At 38.0% G+C, this 27,213-nt stretch overlaps 1 protein-coding gene and 1 non-coding gene across 2 annotated transcripts in view; both read right to left on the minus strand.

Moving 5' to 3' along the window:
- CCDC85A (coiled-coil domain containing 85A) overlaps positions 1 to 27,213 on the minus strand; it is a 235,098-nt gene that overhangs the window by 115,268 nt on the left and 92,617 nt on the right.
- Positions 27,037 to 27,200, minus strand: LOC132537740 (U1 spliceosomal RNA). The gene has a single exon (XR_009549195.1). It is a non-coding gene; the product is annotated as a U1 spliceosomal RNA (small nuclear RNA).

Consider the following 27,213-nt stretch of genomic DNA (forward strand, 5'->3'; position numbering starts at 1 on the left):
TGTAGGATTAAGAATCCCTGGAGGGTGACCTAGTTCAAAAAGCTCCTCGAAATTCCATTTAGGGTGCTTCTGACTGTTCCTGCTGGATTGCTTCAGGCACCCATTTTTAAAAGTGTCTACCCATCGAAGAAAGAATCCAATCAGGAGAGTAGAACTAACCACGTGTCTCCATACTTGGGAACTTCCAGGGTACTCGAGAATGTTCTTCAAATTAGAGTAGTCCTTCTCCATGGGAAATATTCGAGAAGAAGTCCAGAAAGTCCCAGGGGAAATCCCCATGCATATCCCAAGTTCTATGATCACAGTCATAAAGAACCAAATTGTGGCCCGGAGCAAAATGTAGTCCTTTTCCTCAGGAAACATGGGAGAGGGAATCCAGAAAGTCCAAGGAGAAATCTCCGTGCATCTCCCAAGCTCTATGATCCTGGTCATAAGAAACCAAAGTTCCCGGTCAGGAAACCGAAATGTGGCCCAGAGTAAAATGTTCCAGAGACAGACTAACTGTCTCATGATAAAACAGTAGAGGCTTTGGCAAACCTCTTCATAAGTATAAAGGCAACCCATGGGTAGCCAAGTTTACTTATCTGGACGATGGGTGGGTAGGGTCCCATGTTGATGCCGGTCCATGTTTCAGGGCTTATTTCAGTCCCTGTTCAGGCGCCATATGTTGTTTTCGACAGGTTATGTTGTTTTCGCCGGGCTGGCTTCACGGGCAGGTAACAGACGACCAGGGACTCATAGTTGAGCTGTAGGCAGTATCTCTTTATTCATGCAGGACGCAGCACAATCTAAGACGAGCTAAGCTAAACTCAAGGTAAAGTACTCTAAAACTCACAATATGCGACCTAGGTCTGATCGACGAGGTTTATAGTTAATGGTATTTATATACTTTCCTCATACTTGGGAGCTACTCTCTGTCCTACTGCTCCTGTGGCTGGATCATTTTTTTCTTCCAGACAAAGATCGAGATATACAGAAAGAGAAGAGACATTGCAACACTGTCCCATCACTGCTGATCGTTACCCTTTGATGATACTCCTATGTAGCTAGCTGGTGGCTGGGGACTTGAATCTAAGTCCTCAGGTATGGTAAAGCATGCTCTACACACTCTAGCTCCAAGCCCCACAACCCACAACCTCGCCATAATATGGATGCAGTCAGCTAAAGGCTTTAAAAACAAAGGATATGCTTTCCAGAAAAAAGAAACACATCCAGATATAACTGAGTTTTCTGCCTGGTAGCTAGCCATATAAATGTCACACCTGGGTTAAGTGCACGTGATGCAATGCACAAGGACAGGCATAAGGATCCCGGTTCGAGCCCCTGGCTCCCCACCTGCAGGGGAGTCGCTTCACAGGCAGTGAAGCAGGTCTGCAGGTAATTATCTTTCTCTCCCCCTCTCTGTCTTCTCCTCCTCTCTCCATTTCTCTCTGTCCTATCCAACAACAATGACATCAATAATTACTACAACAATAAAACAACAAGGACAACAAAAGGGAATAAATAAATATTAAAAAAAATAACAAAAAGTCACACTTGTTGTTCCTTAAATGACCCCTTCTCTGATCTCCTGTGTACGTGTGTGTGTGTGTATATATATATATATATATATATATACACACACACACACACACACATACATATAACATGTATGTATGGTATACACAGAACAGGGGAAGGAGGGGAGGAGAGAGAGAGAAATATTATTTAGTTCTGATTATCTGCAGAACCCTGAGTCATACACAGATTATCAGAATCATGGGCATAGGATAGCTAATCAAAAAAAATAAATAAAACACCACATTTTTCTTTTATAAATTATCTACAAAGACTGAGATACTTATGGCTCACTGGATTACAGAAGAGATAGATTAATTAACTGATTGGCTGTAAAATCTAAGCAAGCATAGCTAAAGTACAAACTTTTAGTACTATATATTATAATCAAGTTTATTTTTTAGCTTATTTGTATTTTTCTTGGAAAATAATACATCAGTTCTCACTTGCATAGTTCCACTTCACTTTTTTTAATATTTATTTATTTTCCACTTTGTTGCCCTTGTTGTTTTTCTATTGTTGTTGTAGTTATTGTTGTTGTTATTGATGTCATTGTTGTTAGACAGGACAGAGAGAAATGGAGAGAGGAGGGGAAGACAGAGAGGGAGAGAGAAAGAAAGATACCTGCAGACCTGCTTCACTGCCTGTGAAGCGACTCCCCTGAAGGTGGGGAGCCGGGGGTTCAAACCAGGATCCTTATGCCAGTCCTTGTACTTTGTGCCAAGTGCACTTAACTCACTGCACTACCACCCAACTCCCCCCACTTCGCTTTTTTGACATTAGGTATGTCCAATGCCTGACAGTTTTTCCTCCACACAATGAACAAACAATAGATACTCTGTAAATGCTATATAATATTTTTTTCTGAAATCCTGCCCTGATAAGTAGCTCCATGTCTATTTGTAACTGCAGTTTTTTTTTAATTTTGTTATTTTTAATCTCCATTATTTTATTTATTGGACAGAGACAGTCAGAAATAGAGAGGGAAGGGGAAAATAGGGAGAGAGATAAAGAGACACCTGCAGCCCTGCTTCACCACTCGTGAAGTTTTCCCCCTGCAGGTGGGGAGTGGGTGCTCAAGCCTGGGTCCTTGTGGGTTGTAACATAGACACTCAACCAGGTGTGCCACCACCTGGCCTCAAACTGCAGCTTTCATTCTAGGAATGCTACATCACCCTGATTTTTTAATTTTCTTATTACATTTATTTATTTATTTATTTATTTATTGCCTCCAGGGTTATTTATTGCTGGGGATTGGTGTCTGCACTAAGAAATAACTGCTCTTGCAGATATTTAAAAAAAAAATTTTTTTTTAGGACAGAGAAAAATTGAGAGAGATGGGGAAGACAGAGAAAGAGACACCTACAGACCTGCTTCACCACTTGTGAAGTGATACCCCTGCAGCTGGGTAGCCAGGGGTTTAAAACAGGATCCTTGAGCAGGTCCCTGCACTTTGTACTATGTGTGCTTAATCCGGTGCGCCACCACCTGGCCCCCACCCTAAACTTTTTTAAGGATATAAAATATGACTATTTCAACATTTTCTTATCTCTATTTTCTGTATTTCCTTTATTCAGCTTATTCATGCCAGCATATCTTCCATGTTGAAAATCTTCCCCTAATGTACTGTAATCTTTGTTTCCAAGTATACATTTAAAATTGAAGCACTAAAATTATTCACAGAAATTTGGAATAAATAGGTTGAGTATTTTGCTTTAGAGGTTTCACTGAAGAGGGATCAGAGAGAAACATTGTTCTGTGTGAGAAATGTAAGAATATGAAAATCTTTTCATCAAGAGTCATTCTGTTTCTAAAAATATTAATCTTCTGAACTGCTGGCTATGGAATGCTTTACTTAATCTTATTTTCGGCCCTGTGATCTTTTTTAGGTCCTATTTATAAGTAAAATTATACAGTGTCCATCCTTCTCCTTCTGACTTATTTAACTTAACTTCAGTTCCATCCCAGTTGTAGAAAAAGAAGTAATCCTTTCTTACAAGTGAGTAATGGCCCATTTGTATATTTACCATAAATTCCATAAATATTCATTTGTTGTTGGACACTTGTGTTGTTTCCAATTTTTGAGTACAACAAACAGTGCTTCCTTGAACACAGTCATGCATAGATCTGTTTGGGTAGATGATTTTAAGTTCTTTGGATAGATGTCTAGAAGAGGAAATTCAGGATCCTGTGGAAATTTCATTGTTAATGTTCTAAACAATGTGAAACATTTTTCCATTTCCTTGTGTTTTTTTATATTTCCTTTCATAGTGACTCATATTTTTCAATTTGTAAGACTGCCATCTCCTTCATTAAATTTACTCCCAGAGGGAGAGGAGATAAAATAATGGTTATGCAAAAAAAGAGTTCATAACTGAGGTTCTAAGATCCCAAGTTCAGTCCCCAACAATACCATAAATCAGAGCCAAGCAGTGCTCTGGTCTCTCTCCCTGTAGCTCTATTGTTAGAATAAATTAAAAATACCTCTATCAATTTCTTTTGAATGGTATTGAAAACAGAACTATTTTCTTGATATTTTGTTCTACTTTGCTGTCTGTATAGAGGAATGTCACTTATTTTTATATTAATTTTGCAGTATGCCACTTTACTGCATTGTCTTATAAATTCTAAGAATTTTCTGCTACATCTGTGATTTACTTTTGCACTGCTGTATGTTACATTCCTGAATGTGGAGTTTTGTCATAAAATTTTCCAAAGAATCTATCTCAGTTCTCCTGAGAAGGGGATGAAAGACTGGTAAGGAAAATGTCAACTATAAAGGGAGCTTGAAATATCTCTGCTGCTTATGAATCTTCTGAATAAATATAATTTGAGTATCTTTAGTTCTAACTTATTGATACCTCCTGTGCTAACTACTACTTCTAGGACCTTTAGCGATTCTACAAGATAAATATGTTACCAAAAGGAAGGTCTAGCACCTGATGCTTGAAAGGTCAATTAACCAAGAAGCAAGTGTTGGTGCAAGAAAAAAAAAAAAAAAAAGATTTAATCAGTTGCTATCGAAACCTAAAAAAATAGCAGACTGAAATTTCAAAGAATCTAATTTTGAAACTATGATTTAGGGCTTATAAAGACCAATAGGTCAGTAAGGAAGAAGAGCCCAGTTAGGTAGCCATCTAGTTAACATAATGACACAATGCTATCTGTCTAGATGGGGGGTGTTGTGGGGGGTGGGGTTATAACACAAAGTTGTTTGGTCCAGTTGGAAGGAGTTCTGTCCTAAAGTTGTTTGTCCAACCCTGGAATAGGATCTGTGACAAGGCTGCTTCTTTGGCAGGAATAGGTGATGAGAAATAAATCACCAGAATTCAGTATCCTGTGAAACTTTGATACAGAAGCATTAATCAATAATTTCTACCTATGATAGGCAATCCATAACAGGTTCATCTTTTCTCAGAGTTCCACATGATTTTTTTTTTTTTTCTGTATTGGGAAAAGTACCTATGTGGAGAATGAGATGGAGTCTGTCTGTAATGCTTGCTCACTTACAAATCTACTTGCTTTGGGTCAGTATATCCTCTACATGTTGGTGGAGGTAGTTTCCTCTTGATTTTTGCTAAGTTGATTAGCCCTCCTCTTTCTGCCCTTAACATTGCTATACTTGGTAAAGTATACTATTCTGATAATCTCTATTCAATTTCATTTAGCCTTGGGGGGGTTTCATACAAATTAGTACTTTATTATTTTTGATGGCGAGGGAGAGAAGAAACATTTAGCAAAGAAATTCCAGAACTGTCTCAATCTTACAACAATAAGACATATTTGGAACTGAATCAAACTCTGTCAATACATACAAATGCAAGCAAGCAAACAAAAAAGAGGACTCTTGCTTAGACAGAAGCTGGAAGAAAGCTAAAGAAAGTTCACAAATCCAAAGGATACAAAACTCACCAGTGTCATGATTTGTCAAAGTTAATAAAGACCTTGTCAGGTATGGTCTATTACTGGTAAGGTAGGAATATCCAAGACTTGATAAATTTCTTCCACTGAGTTTAAAACTTGTATATTGGAAACAGTCTAATCCCTGATCTATCCTTTGTGATCTGAGACTTCTAGTGTCCCCAGACATAGACAAAATGTCTATCCTTTTCTGTGTCTCATTTTGCCATATAGAGAGTTGCTCAACAATAGAAACCTCTTAAGTGATCCAGTTTTTAAGGATAGAATGAAAGGTCATTGTATTGCACCAAAGGAAAGGACTCTGGGTGAAGGGGGGAAAGGGATGGGATGGGGTGGCTCTGGGGTCCTGATATATGATGGTGGAGAAGGACCGATGTTGGGAAATGAAGTGTTTTGTAGACACCTATTATAAGGTTTTACCTATGTGTCAAAACTGTACATCCCACTATCCCCCAATATAGTGTGTGTGTGGGGAAGAATGATAGATAACATGAATGATAGGAAGGAGAGAAAAGCCAAAATGACTCAGTATCACTAATATTCCTCTCTCATCGCTGGGTCTTGACTCTGGCACAGCTTTTTTAGACAGAAAAACAACATCAAAGCTTTCTTTCCTCTTTACAAGGTAGCCCATAGTGTCTTAATTCTGAACCTTTATGGCAAAGCTCTGACACTTGATGTATGGTGTTAAACAAGCTACATCATAAAACAGACAAGGCCTACTAGCTATCTCCAGAACAGAGACCCCAAATCTTCATCTGAAATATTCCAGTCTTTAGGTTCATGATTAGCCAACAATTTGTTCTGCATTATATCTTAATTCTTTTTTCAGTCATCAGGGTTCAGATGCTACCATGATGTCAACCGGACTTCCCTGGGCAGACGTCCCCACCAATATGTCCTGGAGCACTGCTTCCCCAGAACATCACCCCACTATGATAAGAGAGGCAGGCTGGGAGTATGGGTCGACCTGTCAACACCCATGTTCAGCAGGGAAGCAATTATAGAAGCCAGACCTTCCACCTTCTGCATCCCATAAGGACCCTCGGTCCATACACACAGAGGGATAAAGAATAGAAAAGCTATCAGGGGAGGGGAGGGGAGGGGATACGGAGTTCTGGTGGTGGGAACTGTATGGAGTTGTACCCCTCTTATTCTATGGTTTCTCTCAGTGTTTCCAATTTATAAATACGAATTCAAAAAAAAAAAAAAAAAGGAGCTGCTCTGTCTCATATACAATGGCTTCTCCCATGTCGTTAGTACTCTTAAGTTCTTAGAGTCTTAGTTTTTGCCAACCTAGCCATTGATAACTGTCTACTCCTTTCCACTGTATCTCACCTACCTGTATACAATCCTTTATTTACCTATACACAGGATCTACCAATCATCCTATTGTGCTCTGTATCCAAAAACAATTACTCATATTATCCTTATCTCAGTTCTTAACCAGAAAGAATGGCTCCTCAGAACTGACTCATAGCACACCCAAATTCGATTCTTGTCCTAGAACTCCAGTTTAGTAAATGCTATAGGAGAGGCACTGCAGTGCACCAGGAACAGATCACACAATGGAGTCAGACAGACTTAGGTTCAATTCCAGCTTTGCTTCAAGAACTCACAGCATCTCTGTAAGCCTGCTTCTGGAAAAAAATTGAATAAAAAATTCTAATTTAAAGAGTTATGAGTCTACAAAAATACAGTATTTTCCAATTAGCACAGTGAATGAAGGAAAATAAGCTTTTAGTAAGTACAAATCTGTACCATCATGCTGATCAGCACTAGTAACACATTCAGTGATTTCCCCAGGATAGACTTCATAGACTGTCTGGGAAGAATCATATGAACTCTGTCTGCTTGGAGTTCCTAGATCACCTTAATATTTGGTACTGATTTTTTGGATGCTTCTAAATCCCTCAACCATCACATAAATATGCAAAGCCAATCCTTCATATCTCTGATGCACACAAAAATAGAAAAAATATTAAAATTAATTCAAATTTATTGCATTGTCTGAAAGTCATGCTGTATTTTACTATGCAAAAATGTGTCATGATTTTTTTGACAACTTAATATAAAGAAACTATAAAAATAGTATCCTTAGGGCTGGGGGGTGATGGGGGCCGGCAGGGTGGGGGATGAAGGGGGCTGGCAGGGTGGGGGAGGATATGAAAAAAAATAATTAAAAAATAAAAAGAATTCAAAATAAATAAGTAGTACCCTTAGATTTAACAATCATTATTTTAAATGAAAAAAATGACTATGATCAGGGATATATACTAACTGACATAATATTGCAGATAGTCACAAAGTATCTGTTACTTTTCATGCCAGATGTTTAAATGGAAGTGTCAGAGTACTATTCCATTCCTTGTCCTCGGTATTTTATGATCACATCTTCTCTGAGAATAGAATAGTACCATCATTGTACTCAATTACCTAGATTCTTAAAAACTAGCTCTCAAAGAAGTAAAAGGAAAATACACTAATTTTAGGTAATAGTCTTTGTTATCAAATTGAATAATACTCAGTTTTATCAGTTTCTATTCACTGAGCTAAGTCATCAAGCTTTTCTAGATTCGACCACCAATCAGTGTACAGAAAGGTGCAAGTAAGTAAATCCAAATTGCCATAAACACATGTATCCATATAGCAGCCAAGATCTTAATTCCTGCAGTGAACTGAAAACAGGTGAGACCACTTGACAGGCTATTTATACACAAAATGAATCTGACACTCACTTTGCTTGACAATGCTTATTACTTATGAGAAAGCATTTAGCAGTTAAGACTCTTAGAGAAGCCCAAGTGACAGATATGCATACCATACACAGTGACAGATATGCATACCATATGCATACCACTTTAGAGACAAATTATCTGTAAAGCTTGTGTAGAAGAAGTATCAAACAGTATTGTCTAGGTCACGGATCACCTGATCGCACAATGGTTTGAATGGATGATAACTTCTTTACCTAGTGCCCAGTGTCAGCCTAACAGTTACATACCCTCTCTAAAAAAATTAAAAAAAAAAATAAAGCTTTCTTTCTCCATACTTCAGTAAAGGTGGGAGCATACTGCTAGAGAGAGGAGTGACAGAGCATCAATTAAATACTACACTTAGCAGCACATGCTTAAATTTTGAGAACTGAATTTGACCCTAGGGATTGGAGTTGCTGGTAGAGAAAGTGCCATATTCTTTCTCTGGAGTACACTCTTGGTGATGGATCTGAACAAAGCATCAATACACATTAGCAAAAGTAAATTTATTGTGACAATAATGAAGCTTAAGTTTTAGGACCTCAACTGCCGAAGCCTCTTTTGAGGTCTTTGGCGGAGCCCTAGCAATGTATTCATATAGGCATATGTTTTCACAAATTCTGCACAAGTGTGATGAAATTATCTATTGCCACTACTATTATGATTGCTTCCTACTATTTCAGATTCTCTTCCATCTCCCAAGCCCTCTCCCTAAACACACACATACATACATAAACACACACACACACACACCTTGCCAGATGATGTAGTAGTAACATTTTATGTGAGGTAAGTTGTTTTGGAGGTTTTTGAATAAATGGTTTTTGTGACCACAAATGTTATACACAGTCTTAATTCTCCCTACATCATGAGGCAAAAGATGAAAGGCAAGATACTTGAAGATAAAGGTGGCCTACATTTGCAAACACCAAGAAAAGAATAAAAAACAAGCCTTGAAATAAATGTGCCAAAACAGAAATCAGTCCATGTTGGTGTACTACACCAAAGTAAAAGACTCTGAGGTTGGGGAGGAAGGGTTCACGTCCTGCAACATGATGGCAGAGGAGGACCTAGTGGGGGTTGCATTTTTATGTGCAAAACTGGGAAATGTTATGCATGTACAAACTATTGTATTTTACTGTTGACTATAAACCATTAGCCCCCCAAAAAGAAATGAAAAGAAAAAGAAGTCAATCCATAGAAGAATATTTACAGTAAAAGAAACTTGACTGAGTTTTCTACATTTGAAAGTGATACCCAAAAATGCTTAGGACATTACTAACAAAAGCTAAACTTTTATTAAACTAGTAATAAAATGTCCAATTAGCCTCATAGAGAAAAGAAAATTACCTTTTTAGTCATTGTCTTAAAAAGTTTTACAAAAATCACTGTTGTGTGAAATGATTAAGAACTGTATAAGCATAAATATTTTTCAAGAAAATGTCAATAAAGGAATGAATTAAAATGCTACATAATATTTCTGAGCATTATATGATATGGTGTTACTGTTCTTTTAAAACTGTAGTTTGTTGATGATATTTTATCAATTTTCATATTACATTTGTACTTAATGTTTTCTTAAAGAATTACTCCAAAATTTTATGTTACAGGTCTTTGCAAATATGAATCTGCCTTTGCAGTCTGGAACTCTGTCAGCAACATTCTATGGAATAACTATCATGCCTGTTGAGAGAGAGCGAGAGAGAGACATAGAGACTGGGATAAAGATAGAGACTGAATACCCCTGAATCTTAGGAACTTAATTCAGTGTGTTAATATATAAGCACTGCATATATTAACCTAAAAAGTATTAAAAGCATAATTTGGCCTATGAATTTACTTTGTATGTAAAATTTCAAGAGATTATGTAACCACCACAAAAAGTCAACATAGAATCTGAACAAGATTTATCCTTGAAATTGATACTTAGGAAAACTTATTGGCATGGGCTTTCTGAGTCTATAAACTTTCACAACATCCACTACTATTACTAACACCATTGACCCATTTAGTCTGTTTCTTTTTTTTTTTTTAAGTTATATTCAAAAAAGAAACTTCAGTTGTTTCTAAATCCTGGTAGATAGATTTTGGCCAACTAGAATTATAATCTAAGTGTAATTTTTATGGGGGGGGTTCAAAATAGTTTTGGAATTCACTGAATCCCAGTTCTCTAGTAACCCTAGTAAAATATAGGTCCATTTAATTGTCTTCTTAAGTTAACTATGTAAAACATAGCCAGTGTTATACTCTGTGAGGGCTCTGAGAACTCAATAAACCTGTTCAAATTCCCCTGGGATCACCCAGGATGCCAGCACGCCTGGGCTGTGTTGGCATTCCACATTCATCCCATCTGCTTCTAGTCAGAATGAGCATGAGGGTTTGTGTACCGTGATGAACACACCAATTACCTTTTTGAAGAAGAATCAAAAAACTGCATGAATAAAAATACAGTTAAAATGATTTAGGTGCGCACTATACATAAAAATGCAATGAGCACTTGAAACACTTATTCCCAACAGGCATAATCAATCTTTCATAGATCTAAGATTTTACTTAAAAAAAAAAAAAGACTGAAAATAGAAGTACTGATTGTTAAAGAGATCTGCCCAGGGAGCTGGCTTGAATTCTGCTTTGTAGCCTTGGCTGGGGATGTTGAGAACTGGCAGGAAAGTAGGGTCTAGGGGGTGGTGGAGGAGGAGTTAATCTCTATTTTTAGTGTTGGCAAAAATTGTTCCATTTTAGAACAGTTTCTGCTTCTCAGTTGGAAATATCACAAGCCAAGCCCATGTACATATTTCATTGTCCATAATTATACACTACACTATCTCTACATTGTATGCATTTTAAATTAAATAATGTTATCTTCATGTATGCAAGCACAAATAGGAAAGTGTTCAAAGATCTTGGTCTCAGTAGGGGGCAGGTCTTACAGTTAATCATTTTATTTAAAGCAAGCCATACTCCCTTACAACACCCCTTTAATGTTGACGTTATTTCATCCTGTTCTTCATGTAACAGTAAAGAAGCTTTAATTATCTGATAATATAGTGGGTTGTAGAAAAAGTCATGACTTGTTTTTCTTTTTACAATATTTTTATTTACTTATTGTTGGATAAAGACAGAAAGAAATTCAGAGGGGAAGGAGCGATAAAGGAGAGAGGGAGAGAAACACCTACAGCCCTGCTTCATCCATTTGGGAAGCTTCCTCCCTGCAGGTGGGGACCAGGGGCTTGAACCTGGGTCCTTGTATACTATAATGTGTGCACTTAACTAGGTGTGCCACCATCTGGCCCCTCATGATGTGCTTTTCTATGAAAAAATGCTCCATGACTTTCCCAACAATCCAGTATATTAAACATGTTCATTTAAATAACTTGCTTGTAGTCCTTAAGAGGACATGACTAAGAGCTGAGGCTCTATGTAAGTGCCAATAGATGCCACAATGAGGACAAGAAAACTTGAACAGCAGGGACCAGGAAGCTGATTAATCCATTTTAGAATTTTAGAGAAAATTCAAATTATAAATGTGAAACTTTCTTCACTTGATTGCATATATTAGGAGAAGAAATTAATAAGTCAATTCAACTTTGAAATTGTTATCCAAGTGTACCAGAAGTACTTTACTTTCTATAAGGTCCTCTCTCTTGCTATGTCTCTTCCTTTCTCCCTTTCTCTCTTCCGTTCCTTGACAAAGACATGGAAGTACCAGTACACACAAGAACAATATCTGCAGCACTTCCTGTCTACCTACTGGAATTCAAGTTAATTAAGTATGTCCCATGGAGAGAAATAAAGTATGGCAATGAAGCATATATACACTATTTACACACTGACTGTTATTTTTTTCTTTTTAAAAAAATTTTTATTTATAAAAAGGAAATACTGCCAAAAACCATAGGATAAGAGGGGTACAACTCCACACAATTCTCACCACCTGAACTCCGTATCCCATCCCCTCCCCTGATAGCTTTCCTATTCTTTATCCCTCTAGGAGTATGGACCCAGGGACTATATTATTTTATATGACAAGTTCAAAAAGATTTCCATGAAGAGATGATATATTACCAGAGATCTAAAGGACTTAAGGGGCTAAACCATGCAACGTACATAAAGGTGAAAGATAAATAGAACAGATGAAGCAGAGGTTCTAAGATACATTGTTAATCATATCAGATGTGGCTGAAGAGTAAGACTACGCACATGCCCTGGAAAGGAGGAAGTGACATAAGCATGCTGGGAGGTGAGTTTAAAGAAGAAGCAAGAAAGCAAAAAGCACATCACAGAGGGCCCAGTCTGCCTTCAGAATGTAAGAAGAAAAACAATTGGGAAGCTTGCAAATATAAAAGTAATATAATGGCAGGATCACTCTTATTGCTGTGTGTAAAACAACTATTAGGAGAGAGGACATACAGAAGTGTCAAAAAGCTACTGCAATTATCAAGGAAAGAAAGATGGATACCAGAATGTCAAAGGGGGAGTGGGGGAAGCAAGTGAATCCTGAGCATATTCTACAAGTAGCGATCTCTCATAGAGACCTGCTGTAGGTTAAGTTAGAAAATAAAATTTGAGAGTCAGATGGAATATGAGGAATCCAGTTGATTCCTAGATCCCTGATATGGGAAACAGAAGAGATTATACCTATTCTGAGTGGTCAGGCAGCCAGAGGAGTAGGATTTGGGGTGGAGGGATAGGATACTATAAGATTGGTTTTCTACATATTAACTATTTAAACCTACTGGATATTTAAGAGCAATAAAAGCAGACAGTAAGAATGTGAAGTTCTGAAAGGCAATGTATTAGAGCATGTGAGTTGCATGCCTGAGACCTGAAAGGTTCCAGGCTCAATCCTTGACACCACCATAAGCCAGAAATAAGCAGGGTGCTTTGGTATCTTTCATAAAGAAAAATGAATATATTTTTAAATTTTAAAAACTTAACCTCATGTATCATCTAATCTACATACTACATACTATCTACCTAGCTTAAGTATAATCAGTATTATTCTATTCTATTTATTTTGCTGATCTTTCTTTTTTTCTTTTTGACCTCCAGGATTATTGCTGGGCCTCTGTGCCTGCACTATAAATACACTGCCCCTGGCAGCCATTTTTAATTTTTATTGGATAGGGCAGAGAGAAATTGAGAGGGGAGTGGGGGATAAAGAAGGAGAAAGAGAGACACCCGCAGACTTGCTTTACCACTTGTGAAGTGACACCCCTGCAGGTGGGGAGCTGGGGGCTCGAACCAGGATCCTTACGTGGGTCCTTGTGCCTCATGCTGTGTGTGCTTAACCCAGTGTGCCACTGCTTGGCCCCTTTTATTTTGCTGATTATTTTAAACATTTTATTTTATTTTTATTGCTATCAGGGTTATCACTGGGGCTGGGTGTCTGAACAAAAGTCCACTGCTCTGGCAGTCATTTTTCTTTTTCATTTTTACCTTTTTATTAGATAGACAGAGAGAAATTGATAGGGGAGCAGGAGACAGAAAGGGAAAGAGAAAGATAGACACCTGCACACCTGCTTCACTATTCATAAAGCTTCTTCCCCACAGGTAAGAAGTGGAGCTTAAACCCAGCACCTTGCAGATGATAATGTGTGCACTCAAGCAGATGCATCACTTCCCAGCCTCCAAATGAAATGTGTGTGTGTGTGTGTGTGTGTGTGTGTGTGTTATTGTTGTATAGGATAGAGAGAAAAGGAGAGAGGAGGGGAAGGCAGAGAGGGGGAGAGAAAGACAGACACCTGTAGATCTGCTTCACCGCCTGTGAAGTGAACTCCCTGCAGGTGGGGAGCCAGGAGCTCTTACCAGGATGCACTTCTGTGTGCTTTCCATCATGTGAGCTTAATTCGCTACATCACTGCAAGGCTCTGAGGCATTAGGTACTTTTTAAGAGTCAGGGGTCTAGTGGTGACATACCCATTATGGCCAGGTTCGAGGTTCTAGTACCCACCTGATGGGCAGAAATTTTACTTATGCTGTAACAGTGCTGCAAGGGTTTCTCCTCTGCTTCTCAATCATAAAGAAAGAACAAGGAAAAAGTGACCAGTAGGAAAGGCAGCGCTACACAAGCACCAAGCCACTGTGGTAACCACTGGAGAGAAGGAAAGGGAGAGGGAGAAAGAGAGAGGGGGGGGGAGAGAGAAAAGAAGAAGAAGAAGAGGAGGAGGAAGAGGAAGAAGAAGAATGAAAATTAAGAGTGACATACATAATATAAGCAATAGTTTGATGCAATTGAGAACAGAAATATAGAGATGTAAAGTGAATCAATGGCTTAAACTCAGGGCAGCTCAATTTTCTGGCTTGCAAACTGGGGATTATGAAAAGAAATCAGGAGGAGGGCTAAGGAAGAATCCATCAAAATCCTACTTGCACCACTGTAGAAGAAAAATCAAAGTTCCCCAAAAAGTTGTATCCTCTATTGTATAAAGGTTACTAAAATTTCTACACCATCAGATTTAGCTCTCATTCCACTGAACATTCCTCCTATACACATAGATAATCTCTCTCAATATCCATGTATCCACAAACAAAGCCTAATATACAGCTGAGGCACAAATTTAGGATAGTACACTTGGGATTATCCTGGCTAGCATTTTACTGGAGGCAAGGTCTACCCCAGAGCATCACTTCACTTCCCCTAAAGACAGACAGAGAGGGAGTGGGAGGAGTCACTGTGAATTTTAACTTCTTACCCTGCTTTAATTCAATTTTACAGTGTTTTCCCAAAGAGAATGAATGCACCAAAATAGATTATTCAACCTGTCTACACATATCTGTTCAAGTTTTAAAGAATAATTTATTTCTTAATCACTTATAAAGATTCACACTATCTCTTTAAGTGTGTATTAAGTGTAAGACAAAGCACTCCAAGACAGCAGTTCTCCTTCTGCATTAGGACTTTAGCAATCTTAAGGGTACTGAGCTCTTTATAAAACCTCTGTGCCTCTGGATTATATTGCATTTCTGTAAGATGTTGTCTTGCTGGGAAAGGTCAAATTTTACACACTCTAATTAAGTACTTTCACTTGCTTTATGCTGCCTGCAGTATTTCTAGTGCTATTCTGAACTAGTACTCATTTGGTCCCTGCTGGTCTCTTTGTTAATCAATGCTTTAAGTGGTCTTGAAAAAAAAAAGTTCTCAGAGGCGCCTCTTATTTTCCAGGCAATGTAATTGAAGCTGTAGTTATTCTTTGCCAAAGTAATGGACTAATCCAATGGGGGGAGAATAGGCAAACCAAATGCCCTGTTTAGAGACATGTGGCTGAGTACTTTATTTTCAATTTGTGAACAATGTCCTGGCATCAGATGAACATTCCCTGTACCATGGAGCTTTCCTGTGACAAGTCTACTGGAAAGTATAATATTAAAAATCAAGAGGCAGTGATGTCTTGTCTGAACCTAACTTTGAACATGAGGTCTGGCCCTGCTGTGGTCTCTCACAAATATAACCACTGCTTGTTCCCAGACACCGCAGAGAATTTAATGAACCTTTTTCAATGTGTGATTGTTTATTGATGCCCATCATTAGGGCTGAGCATCTCCCAGTGAGGTGAAGATAACTCCTGATTATCTGGGACAATGACCTTGAGTCACACCAGTTTATCTAGTCTTACCTCATATCCCAATAATGGTCTCCTCAGGAAGAAAATGCTTAAGATACCATGGAAAGCTGGGTGAAAGCCAGTTTGTGTAAGACTGACAAAGACATTCCAGCAACTAGTTACAGAAGAAAGTAAAAAAAAAAAAAAAGAAAGAAAGAAAGAAAAAAAAAAGCATGAACAAGCAGTGTTTGAAATGAACCTTCAGAATATCTAACAATCACACCAATACTTACCAAAAATAAGTAAATAAGTAATAAAATCAATGCTGAATTAATTCTGAATAACACACATCAGCTATTCAAATCAATAAATACTAATGTAAAGTTATCTAACATATAGAAGGGATAATTACATAGCTAAAAGAGTTAAGTCGGTATGTCTAGGGATTTTGAAATTTCCTACACAATCCCATTCCTGGCATGTAAAGTTTCTGCTTTTGCAGTGGTCTCCTCTAAGCTTCAAATACCAAATAAGAATATTTCAACACTTGAAACAAGAGGGATCTACATGAGTCAAACCCAGAGACTGGTGCCTGTTTGGGACTGTGTCAATATTATCAACAGACTGTTTCACTTCGTAAGGAAAAGAAAACAAACTTGTACAAGATGAATTGGAGATACCAAGGAACATTTTTTTAACATATTAACATATGTGAAAACACAGCCTATGAAAAACAGAGATCTGGAGGCAGAGCCAAGATGGCAACTTGGAGGAAGTGGCAGGCCTGAGGTCCAACAAGCAGCAGCCTGTGACCAGGGATTCTCTGGAGAGGGTGACTGGGTGTCCTACATCCAGTGTGAGAGGAACTTGTCTCTGCCACTCCACTCCACTTACCTTTTTCCCACTTACTAGCTAATTCAAAAAAAAAACTCCTTTCACTGCTGTTTTTTTTTCCTTGTTCTTGTCTTCTTTTCTTCCTTCCTCCTTCTTTTGCTTTCTGAATTCATCGATACTCATTTTTGAAATATTTGGGGGAAGAAATCTGACTCAGAGTGGACTCTGTCTGTTTGTGTCTCTCTTCTCTACTTCCCTTTCTCTTCTTGCTATCCCTAGATTTTACAGTGGACAGATTTGCATAATTGGCTATTCTTGCTTTCCCTTTTTCCCTTTCTCTTTCTTTTTCCTTTGGATTTGGTCACTATTTTTTCTTGGACTAGAGGTGATGTTTGGCTAACTGGTATTGGTTGAACTGCATCAATCCTTGCTTCAGTTACTATTGTTGTAATTTCTGAGGTTGGTGACTGTATTTGTCATAAAGGTATTTAGCATAGTGTGGCTTGTACTCAAAACACAACAGCTGAAGAACGACAGAACAGAAAAATTAAAAAGCACATCAATAAAAAAAATGGTTAAATCAAGAGCAAATAAAACTGCTACCACAATGAATCAAGATAGGAGCACAGAAGAAACTCCAAATCAGTCAGAAGTAACCACAGATAAGAAAAGTATGCACCTAATAATCACAGAAATGAAGACAACTATGAGTAAAGGGCTATCAGAATTAGGGATACAACAAATGAGACTCTCAAGGAAAATATTAGCTACGTCAAGGTAATTAGAGAACTGAAAGCTGAAATAGCTGAACTCAAAGGTCAATTAGCAGAGCAAGCTAATATTATAATTGAACTGAAGAAAGAAGCTGAGGGAAGGGAAAGCAGGTTAACAGAATCAGAAAAAAGAATTAGCCAACAGAGGATGAGCTAGATAAAAGAAAGAGGTAAAAGAGCTCAAAAAGAGATTGAGAGACACTAAAAACAACAACAGAGACATAATATTCCTATAACTGGCCTGTCAGAGGAAGAAAGAGAAGAAGGGGACGTAAACATTATAGAGGAAATTATAGAAGAAAACTTCCCACAACTAAACATAAGAAAGGACATTAAGATTCAAGAGGCTCAGAGAGTCCCAAACACTATCAACCCAGACCTGAAGACACCAAGACACATCATAGTTACAACAAAAACAAAAATAAAGAAAGGATTCTAAAGGCTGCAAGAGAAAAAAAAAAAGTCACATACAGGGGAAAACCCATAAGATTATCAGCAGACTTCTCCACTCAAACTCCAAAAGCCAGAAGAGAATGGCAAGATATCTATCGAACCCTGAATGAAAAAGGGTTTCAACTAAGGGTAATATATCCTGCTAGACTTTCATTCAAACTAGATGGAGTCATCAAAACCTTCTCAGACAAACAATAGTTAAGGAGGCAACCATAACGAAACCTGCCCTGAAAAAGGTTCTAAAAGACCTCCTATAAACAAGAACATCACCATAATACTAAGCATATATCAGAGAAAATACAAAAAATATTGAATAAGGCACTACAATACATTAAATCCATAATATCAATAAATGTCAATGGCTTAAACTCACCCATTAAAAGGCACAGAGTGGGAGGATGGATCAGAAAACACAACCCAACCATAGGCTGCTTGCAAGAATCCCACTTAACCCAACAAGACAAACACAGACTTAAAGTGAAAGGATGGAAAACTATCATACAGAATAATGGACTACAAAAAAAAAAAGGCAGGAACAGCCATTCTCATCTCTGACACAAGAGACTTTAAATTAAAGAAAAGATAGGCAAGGACATTACATAATGATTAGAGGATCAATCAACTAAGAATATTTAACAATTATTAATATCTATGCACCTGGTGAGGGACCATCTAAATACATAAAACACCTACTGAAAGAACTACAAAAATACATCAATCATAATACAATAACGGTGGGAGACTTTAACACCCCATTCTCACACTTAGGTCAATAAAGCAGAGAATCAACAAAGAAACAAGAGAATTCAATGAAGAGATGGACAGACTAGACCTCCTGGCCATTTTCAGAGTTCTCCACCCCAAAAAACTGGAATACACATTGTTTTCAAATCCACACAGCACACCCTCAAGGATAGACCACATGTTAGGCCAAAAAGACAGTATCAACAAATTCAAGAGCATTGAAATTATCCCCAGTATCTTCTCAGACCACAGTGGAGTAAAGCTAACATTCAACAACAAACAGATATTTACTAAAAGTCACAGAATTTGGAAACTAAACAACATACTGCTTAAAAACCACTAGGTCAGAGAGATACTCAAGCAAGAAATTTAAACGTTCCTGGAAACAAACAAAAATGAAGACACAAGCTATCAAAATATTTGGGACACAGTTAAAGCAGTATTGAGAGGGAAACTCATAGCCATACAATCACGTATTAAAGAACAAGAAAAAACTCAAATAAACAACCTTACTGCATGCCTTAAAAAATTAGAGGAAGAGGAACAAAGGAACCCTAAAGCAACCAGAAGGACAGAAATCACTAAAAATAGAGCAGAAATAAACATCAAAAATAAGAGAAATATACAAAAAAAATCAATGAAGTCAAATGTTGATTCTTTGAAAAATTAAACAAGATTGACAAACCTCTAGCCAGACTCATTAAAAAAAATGGAGAAGACTCTAATAACTTGAACTGTAAATGATAGAGGAATGATCACAACTGACACCACTGATATCCAGAAAATCATGTAAAATTTCTATGAATAACTATACACGACCAAGCTAGAGAATCTGGAAGAAATGGAAGAATTCCTAGAAACATATGACCTTCCAAAACTGAACCAAGAATAACTACAAAAACTAAATGCACAAATCACAGACAAATAAAGTTATTAAGAAACTCCCCAACAGCAAAAGTCCTGGACCAGATGGCTTCACAAATAAATTCTACAAAACCTTCAGGAAACAGTTAATACCCATACTTCTAAAGCTTGTCCACAAGACTGAAGACATGATGGGCCTATACCTTGAATAAATCCCTCTCTCCATTGTTATTGGTCATTATTATCAGAAACAACACAATAGACCCCTTTGTGGGCCCCCATAAGACTTTGCCCTCAACTTGGATCAACAATGGTAGAGAATGTTCTATTCTCCAAAGGGAGGCTGGGCAATTTACTCGATGCTACACCTGAGGAAGATGGGTCCTGATATCGGGGCAGCTTAGAACGTTCCTACTTATGATGACAGAACATGAGCTCAGATCTACAGGGTTTCAGAATTCATATAGTCTCCTAAGTCAAATATGGGCCGCATATCAGATCAAATCGATTGGGTTTAGAGTCAACAATATTTATACACCTTTCTCATATTTGGGAGCTACTCTCTTCCCTGATCCAGCTTTCTGGTCCTTCTGCCAGCCATGACATCACCTCTCCATGACATCACCTCTCCAGACAATAATTAGGACGTACCTGCATGTCAGATTACAGGCTCATGCCAAAAACAAACAAACAAAAAACACTAGTATAGCCACAGGCCCTTTGGAATATAATTAAAATATACCTACTAGCTATCTACAAAATGGAGGGATCCCCAACTCTTCATCTGCACTATTCTAGCCTTTAGGTCCATGATTGGTCAACAATTTGTTTGGCTTTGTATGTTAACTCTATTTTCAACCACCAGGTTCCAGATGCTAGCAGGATGCCAACCAGATTTTCCTGGACAGATACCCCACTAATATGTCCTGGAGCTTGCATTCTTCCCCACTAGGGAAAGAGAGAGACAAGCTGGGAAGCAATTACAGAAGCCAGACCTTCCACCTTCTGCATCCCACAAGGACCTTGGGTCCATACTCCCAGAGGGTTAAAGAATAGGAAAGCTATCAGGCAAGGGGATGGGTTACAGAGTTCTGGTGGCGGCAACTGACTGAAGTTGTACCCCTCTTATCCTATGATTTAGTCAATGTTTCCTTTTTATAAATAAAAAAATTAAATAAAAAAAAAAGAAAAATAGAGATCTACCTGTCAAAGGTTAAATGTCTACTCACACTAATTAAGAAACTTGGCCAACAAATTTAAACAAACAGAAATGCTTACAAAATGACAAGCTTTTATTTTTAATCTCTTTTTATTATTATCTTTATTTATTTGATAGAGACAGCCAGAAATCAAGAAGACGGGAATATAAAGAGGAAGAAACAGAGAGACACCTTGCAGCACTGCTTCCACACTCATGAAGCTTTCTTCCTGCTGGTGGGGACTGGGGGATTGAACTTGGGTCCTTTTTTATTTATTTTATTTATTTATTGGGGGAATTAATGTTTTTCAGTCAATAGTAAATACAACAGTTTGTACATGTGCAACATTTGCACATTTTTTTTAAAATTTTTTATTTAAGAAAGGATTAGTGAACAAAAGCATAAGGTAGGAGGGGTACAACTCCACACAATTCCCAACACCCAATCCCCATACCCCACCCCCTCCCATGGTAGCTTTCCCATTCTCTATCCCTCTGGGAGCATGGACCCAGGGTCGTTGAGGGTTGCAGAAGGTAGAAGGTCTGGCTTCTGTAATTGCTTCCCCGCTGAACATGGGCGTTGACTGGTCGGTCCATACCCCCAGTCTGCCTCTCTCTTTCCCTAGTAGACATTTGCACATTTTAATGTGTGCTCTCCAACAGCAAACATTACAAAACCATCACCCAGCCCCCAAATGACAATTTATATATTCAAACTGATTTTTCTTTATACTCAAGTAATACTCTAGGCTGGTATGGCACATACACCTCCATAGTCCATGAGGTTTATATTAGTTGTAGGCAACCTCACCCCAAAGGGATAATTCCTGGCAATGGCGGCAGCAGCAGCAGCAGCCACTAGTAAAGAGATTTCTCTAGTCATAAGTACAACATGGCTGCTAACACAGCCCTATCCTGCTTACTAGGTTAAACTACAGATTCATAAAATTAAAATATATATATCATATTCATATAGGCCCAGGTTTGAATAAAGTAGATCCATTAAGGTTTCATTCTAAACATGACTTTTCATATTATGGGTAGTATCAATCATTATGGAAAGAGCATAGATCAAAAGAGGGATCATAAATAAATAAATAAATAAATAAATAAATAAATAAAAATTTTAAAAGAGGGATTCTTTTTTCACCTTTGCCACCTACCCCAATTCTAGCAAAAATGCCCAGAAAACCAAGCTAGAAAAAAAAAAAAACTCAATCAGGAGGCCAAATGGTATATTATGAGAATAAAAGTTACCAGTCAATATACTTAAAAGAGACTTCCTAGCTCCTTCCAACATGAAGACCCCAATCTATTTCTGCTATATTCTTACCTTTAGGTTTCTTATTACTAAAAAAAAAAAAAAAAAAAAAAAGTTGTGCTTTACATCTCAGTGCTTTTCAGCCACCAAGTTGCAGATGCTCCCATTATGCCAACCTAACTTCCCTGGGCAGACAAGCTCACCAATGTGTCCTGAAACCCCACTTCTCCAGAGCCCTGCCCCACTTGGGAAAATAGAAACAGGCAAGGAGTATGGATCAACTTGTCAACACCTATGTCCAGCAGAGAAGCAATCACAGAAGCCAGACCTTTCACCTTCTGCTCCCCATAAAGATCTTGGGTCCAAACTCCCAGAGGGATAAAGAAAAGGGAAACTTCCAATGGAGGGGAGGGGCTATGGAAATCTGGTGGTGGGAACTGTATGGAATTGTACCCTTCTTATCCCACAATCTTGTCAATGATTATTAAATCACTTATTAAAAAAAAAGTTACCAATCATCTTCTTTCTATTTCCCCCGTTTTGTAGTCCCATACTTTATCTTTGTAGACTTTTAAGATGTTTGAATGGAATTTCTCTGGTTCCCCTTAGTTTCCTGTTGTCTGTCCATCTGGTTGTTTTCACATCCTACCTCTTGCCTTATCCCTCAGTTTGGTTTGTAATCCACCACCTGACATCCCCCAGTTCAATATGAACACTGAAGCAAGTTTGGCCAGAGGAGTGCTGGGGGTTCAGCAACATGCATGTCTAAGGAAGCAGGCCTATCTGGACTTAGTGAAAATGATCCAACTATTGTTTCAGATAAGGAAGTACAGAAACAGAACTAATTATACTCCAACCACCGGTGGAGTAGAAGTTCACATATGTAAGTAAATTCCCTGCACTACTGAGAGTATCCAGGGATTCTATAAATCAGGGTAAGGAAAGCAACATCTCAAAATAAATGAGTGAGGTCACCAGGACCTACTTGTTCTGTGGTCATGTTTTCTTTTATGTCACCTCTATTTTTATGATTTCTAGGTCTTAATTCTAATATGTTGATCTCAGTGGTATCTCAAGGGATAAAGAAAAATGATGCAAAATAATAAATATGATCTTGTTCATAAAAAATCAACCACAATAAAAAAACAATGTTATTAAAGTACTCCTAGTACTCCATTCCTCCCAATCTACTTTCTATCAACCTTCCTTCTCTGCTCATCCTGAGTACTGAATAATCTCAATTGGTGAGTCCAGCATTGCCTCACAGTTATTAAACAGTACAGAAAAGTCACAGGGTTGGTCACCACATACAAGTCATATCCAATCTTAACCTGCGCCTTATATTACCCATCATTTGACTCAGTTTTCTATTGAGCCTACATCACCTGGCATTAAATAATCATCCTGCAATTTCACAAATGCCTTTTCTCTATCTGATCCATTCATGCATACTCAGCAGAGAATCTATTTCACACTTTACTCCTAAGATTAAAGAAATCCCACCCAAAGTCCTCCAAATATCTTTCCTTTTTTACTTCTGAATTAATCTGTACTTTTATGTTACTTTTCCTATTTCTGAATATTATATCCTTCCCCTTGTCAAGCCAAATGCAGACCTGACCTCTTCCCCTCTGGACTTTGCAAAGGAGCAATTCTATCTGTTAACTCTTTTCACTTGTAATTCATCTTAATCTTTTCTATAAAAATTTTCCTTTTCACAATTATATTCAGACACCTATTATATAGTTCCCAAGTTAATTCTAACTGACCTTCTGATCCTGTTAAATTCTGATTGAAAAAAAAATCTGCACTACATTATCAAGCATGGACTGGGAGGATAGAAAACATGGTTGAATGGACATATTAAAATGCACAAGGATACAGGTTCAAGCCCCATTCCCCATCTGCAAGGAGAAGACTACAAGTAGTGAAGTAGTGCTGGAGGTCTCTCTCTCCTCCCTATGCCCCGTCTCAATTTCTGTTTCTACTCAAAATAAATTAATATTAAAAAAAAGAGTGCCAAGTAATTTCATCCCATGGTCAAGAATGATAGAGGTTATCCATAATTCTTGGTAGTTAAGAACGTATCTCAAGGCCAGGCCATAACCAATTGTAGAATATGACATGGAAGTAGAGCAGCAAAGATGTTAACACAAGATAACTGTAGACATAACTAAACGTGTCTCCTTCCAACTTTCCATGCCACATTCACTCCACAATTTCTTTTGTTAAAGATTTGTTTTTATGGGAGGCCAGATGGCAGTACACCTGGTTAAGTGCACAAATTATACAAAGCCTGGGGTTTGAGCCCGTGCTCCCCACCTGCAATGTGGAAGTTTCCTGAGAAGTGGACCAAGTACTGCAGTTATTTCTCTCCATCTTTATCTGCCCCTTCAATTTTTCTCTGTCTTATTTTTTTAAGCCACTGAAAAGTGGTAGGTTCATCATGCAGGCACTAATCCCCAGCAATAACCATAGTAGTAATATGGTTACTGCCCCAGGAATGACCATAGTGGCCATAAAAAAAAATTTTTTTTTATGAGGGAGGGAAGGAGAAAGGGAGAGGGGAAGCAGGAGAGGGACTGCTAGGTTCTGTCATGTAAGGATGCAATCGTTTTAACCTAAGATCTCTGGAGTCTCAAGTGTGTAAGTCTAATGTGTTACCAGTTCAAGTGAATGTTCCTCCCTCCTATGAGCAAGCTTTATCCCCTACACTCTCAAACATTTTGACATGTTGAATCTGCTTAAGATTACTACCAGTTATTTTTAAAACCTAAGCACAAAATGAAAAAAAATGGCATTCATCCAGCAACACTTTACAATTGCTGCTTGATATGTGTTTTTTTTTTAATCTTTTCAGATTTGTCTGTAGGGCTGTTCACTTTTTTTCACAACTTCTGAAGTCATAGGGAGCTTACTAAATGTATGTGGCATTGGGCCAAGAGTTCTATATTTAACTGACTGGGCAAGAGAGTCAAATCCAGCCAAACAATACTTAAGTCACCTATGTGGCTCTTAAATATGATAAAATGGCCTGCCCTACTTTGAATTTATAAAATGAACATTGAAGACTTAATCCTCTAAAAAATATCTACCTTAATACTGCAAATGAATTCTTATGGGTACAATTCATTCTCTCCTTATGCATGAGTTATTTCAGTCAACCAGTTTATAATTGAATTTTCTCTAGGCAATTCACAGCTAGGCTGGCTGATAGGGTTTAAAATGATAACACTCAACAACAGGCCACCAAGAACATGTCATGTCCATTTTATAAATAGTAGTAATAAGCTAATACATAATATATGAGATATATTCTTGCTGATCTCATACAAGTCTTGCAAGGTACTTTGACTCTAGCCTGCTACTCTCATTTCTTCAAACTGCTCTAGTGTAACAATTTTCTCACCACTCTCTCATATCAAAACGATCAACTACTTTTTAAAATATTTTTTTTGTTGTCACTAGAGTTTCACCTCTCTGGACCACATTATTCAGAAAGAGGGAGAAAGAAAGTACAATATAGAAGGGCCCTCTTTGGGACATGGGAGCTAGGCTGGAATGTGGATTGCATGCATGGAAAAGCAAGCTCTCTATCCATTCTTTTGTCAGTTCCCATATGCTTTCAATCACCATTTTCTCCAGAAAAGCCTCTGCTGATACCCCAGGTATATCCAGCCCCTATTTATATGCTTCCATAATAGCATATATTTCTCCCTTATGACGCACATCACTTACTTTATGTTTCTTCAAACAGTTTAAGAGGTCTGTGAGAGCAGAGACATCATGCTTATTTCAGTTAACTATTGAAACCCAATGTCCATCACAGTATAAAGAAATTAATTAACATAGATGTCATCTATGTCTTCTGCACATGTCTTCTATAGTGTTTAATGCAGTACCTGGTACAATAACTGGCCTCTCTCTTTTTTTCTTATTATGAACTAGAATTTTATTTAAAAACTTCTTTAAAGCTTATGAAAATAAATAGTACTATACATACAACTTTAACATAATAAAAAGTCATACATTTTTCAGTTTTTTCAATTACATGACCATATATTAAATTTGTCCTACAATATCTCCCCCCCAAGGAGAAGATTCTTTATTTTTAATTTTTATTGATTTAATAATGATCGACAAGACCATAGGATAAGAGGGGTACAATTTCACACACTTCCCACCTACAGAGTTCCACATCCCATCCCCTCCACTAGAAGCTTTCATATTCTTTATCACTCTGGGAGCATGGAACCAGGGTCATTATGGAGTACATAAGGTAGGAGGTCTGGCTTCTGTAATTGCTTTTCCAATGGACACAGGTGTTGGCAGGTCAATCCATACTCCCAGCCTGTTTTCTATGTTTCCCTAGTGGGGCAGGTCTTTGGAGAGGTGGTGTTACAGGACACATTGGTGAGCTTGTCTGTCCGGGGAAGTCAGGTTAGATCATGGTAGCATCTGCAACCAAATCCATGCAACCAGTACCACCTCAACATGTTTCACTTAGGACTGTATCCAGAGATGCCAGTCATGGGATGTCAGCCCTTCAGCTCCATTACTCTAGTGAGACTTTTCCTAACTCATAAGACTCCTTAATTCTATTCCTTCTGATGCACTTCCTAACAAAGCCACAGAACCTAGATATAGACCAGAGTCCAAGAGATAGAGCACATGTGCACATGTATCTGTAAGTTGGGGGAAAATATATACCTTGAAGTAAAAGTGCACGATAGTTTCCAGTGAGTCAATAAGTGCAGCAAGCATGTAGAAAGACCCCAAAACGACACCAGGAAGTATTTAGTCAAATAGTTTCTACTTAGACCTAGATACTCTCCTCACCTACTCCCTATTTCACTTCCCTCTATCTCCCTAAGGCTAATCTTGGCTATTGTGAATGATACAGCTACAAACATAGGGCTGCATATGCCACTTCTAATTAATTCTTGAGTGTCCACTGGATAAATGCCTCCCAAGAGTGAAACTGCTGGGTCTTAAGGTAATTCCATTTTTATTTGTTTAAGGACTCTCTATACAGTCTTCCAAAGGGGCTGTATCAGTTTGCCTACCAGCTTTGTAGCAGAGTTTCTTTTTCTTTTTTTGTTTTATTTATTTATTTATTTTTTATTTAGACCAGAGGAGAGCGCGAACGCAGTCCCCCACTACCACAAATTATGCAGTCGAGGTTCCCACTTTTGGGGAAATCGCAGGGGTCAGCACATCCGGAGTGCAATGGATAAGCCTCGCCCTGGGAAAATCACCTTCGTGATCACGGTATCTCCCCTGCCAGGTAAGTATAGTTTCCTTTTCT

This window comes from Erinaceus europaeus, chromosome 3 (assembly GCF_950295315.1).
Source record: "Erinaceus europaeus chromosome 3, mEriEur2.1, whole genome shotgun sequence".
Taxonomy (NCBI): domain Eukaryota; kingdom Metazoa; phylum Chordata; class Mammalia; order Eulipotyphla; family Erinaceidae; genus Erinaceus; species Erinaceus europaeus.